We start from the raw sequence: 2,500 nt of genomic DNA on the forward strand, positions 1-2,500 counted from the left end.
CATATCGGGGCATACCGGGCCTATCGGGGCACACGCGTACATACCGGGGCATACCGAGCCCTACTGGGGCACACGTGCGCATATCGGGGCGTACCAAGCCTATCGGGGCATACGCATGTATCCCAAGGCATACCGAGTCAATCCGGGCATACGCGTTCATACCGGGGCGTAACGGGCCTATCGGGGCATACTTGGGCATATCCGGGCAAAAAATGCCCAAAACTTGCGCAACCTTGGCAACCGTGGTCCATTCCTCTCTATATGCCTAGCCTTGCCAACCGTGGTCCATTCCTCACTATATGCCATGGCCTTGTGCCCATGGTCTTCCCAAGACAGCGTCCAAGGCCCCCGGAAGGCCAAGGGAGCCCAACCCAGCAATGCCCTGCTATGGCAAGCCAAGGCCAAGCATTCCGGTGCCTATCCGGGCAAAAATGCAATTCCTCTCTATATGCCTAGCCTTGGCAACCGTGGTCCATTCCCCACCATATGCCATGGCCTTGTGCCCATGGTCTTCCCAAGACAGTGTCCAAGGCGCCCGGAAGGCCAAGGGAGCCCAACCCAGCAATGCCCTGCTTTGGCAAGCCAAGGCCAAGCATTCCGGTGCCTAACCTTGGCAACCGTGGTCCTTTCCTCACCATATGCCATGGCCTTGTGCCCATGGTCTTCGCAAGACATCGTCCAAGGCGCCCAAAAGGCCAAGGGAGCCCAACCCAGCAATGCCTTGCTAGGACAAGCCAAGGCCAAGCATTCCGGTGCCTATCCGGGCAAAAACGCCCAAAGCATGCCCATTCCTTAGCCTATCCAGGCAAAAACGCCCAAAATCTGCACATTCTAGTGCCTATCCGGGCAAAAACGCCCACCAGCATGCCACCCTCCTATAGGGTTTGCGCAACCAACCAGCCTAACCACCAGTGGCAACCAAAGGTGCTGTTAGCGACGACTTCTGAAGACGCAACGAGACGCGACGTGTTTGCGCCCAGACGCGACGAGACGATGCGGGATCTGCGCCCAAGAATGCCTAGACCCGTCGACTTGATGCGGGATCAGCTCGCCCAAGCATGCCTAGTGTGCAAGGCCTGTGTGCAAGGCTAGTGTCCAAGGCTAGTGTGCAAGGCTCATGTGGAACGCTAGTGCGCAAGGCTAGTGCCCAAGGCTTGTGTGCCAGGCCCGTGTGCAAGGCTAGTGTCCAGGGCTTGTGTGCATTGCTTGAGTGCAAGGCTTGTGTGCATTGCTCGAGTGCATGGCTTGTGTGCAAGGGTTGTGCGCAAGGCTAGTGTGCGGGGCTTGTGCGCATGGCTAATGTGCACGGCTTGTGTGCATGGCTACCGTGCAAGGCTAGTTTGCATGGCTAGGGTGCAAGGCTCGCATGCGAGGCTAGTGTGCAAGGCTGCGTGCAAGGGAAGCGTGCAGGGCGAGTGTGCGAGGCCACTGTGCACGGCGCCAGCACTAGCGAGCCATCATCCGCGTTGCCATGGCTCGCTTGGCCTTGGCTTGCCAGGCCCCGACACGAGCAATCGCGCATTTTCTTTGCAACCGACCATCAATGCCGCCCAACGGGGCCAGCACGAGCAGTCATCCGCGGTCCCCTGGCCCTGCGCACGTTTGTCTTTGAAACCGAGCATCAATGCCACAGAAAGTGCCGGGGCGCCAGCTGGAGCCATCATCCGACGTGCCATGGCTCGCTTGGCCTTGGCTTGCCGGGCCCCGACACGAGCAATCGCGCATTTTCTTTGCAACCGACCATCAATGCCGCCCAACGGGGCCAGCACGAGCAGTCATCCGCGGTCCCCTGGCACTGCGCACGTTTGTCTTTGAAACCGAGCATCAATGCCACAGAAAGTGCCGGGGCGCCAGCTGGAGCCATCATCCGACGTGCCATGGCTCTGGTCCCATGGTCTTCGCAACCGAGCATTCGTGACACCCGCGGGGCCAGGACACCAACCCTTCCGACACGAGCATTCGCGCATGTTCTTTGGCCACACAACGGCGCCAGCACGAGCAAAATCATCCGCGGTGCGGTGGCCTTGCACGGCCTTTTGTCTTTGGAACCAACCATCAGTGCCACGGGAAGTGCCGGAGTCCCGGCATCCGCGGTGCCAAGTCATTGCGCCCTTGGTCTCTGCAGCGGGGCATGCCGGGCACTCCCAACCATTGCAAGCAAGCAAGCAAGCAAGAAAGAAAGTAAGTAAGTAAGTAAGTATTACATATAGGGGCGGGACATGCGGGGAGATCTGCGAAACGTGCATTACGGGGCACACGCGTACCTACCGGGGCATACCGACCCCTATTGGGGCACACGTGTGCATATCGGGGCATACCGGGCCTATCAGGGCATACCGGGCCTATCGGGGCACACGCGTACATACCGGGGCATACCGAGCCCTACTGGGGCACACGTGCGCATATCGGGGCGTACCAAGCCTATCGGGGCATACGCATGTATCCCAAGGCATACCGAGTCTATCCGGGCATACGCGTTCATACCGGGGCGTAACGGGCC

Source organism: Tasmannia lanceolata, unplaced genomic scaffold (assembly GCF_043159265.1).
Source record: "Tasmannia lanceolata isolate RefF3 unplaced genomic scaffold, GAP_Taslan_0.1 ptg000150l, whole genome shotgun sequence".
NCBI lineage: Eukaryota > Viridiplantae > Streptophyta > Magnoliopsida > Canellales > Winteraceae > Tasmannia > Tasmannia lanceolata.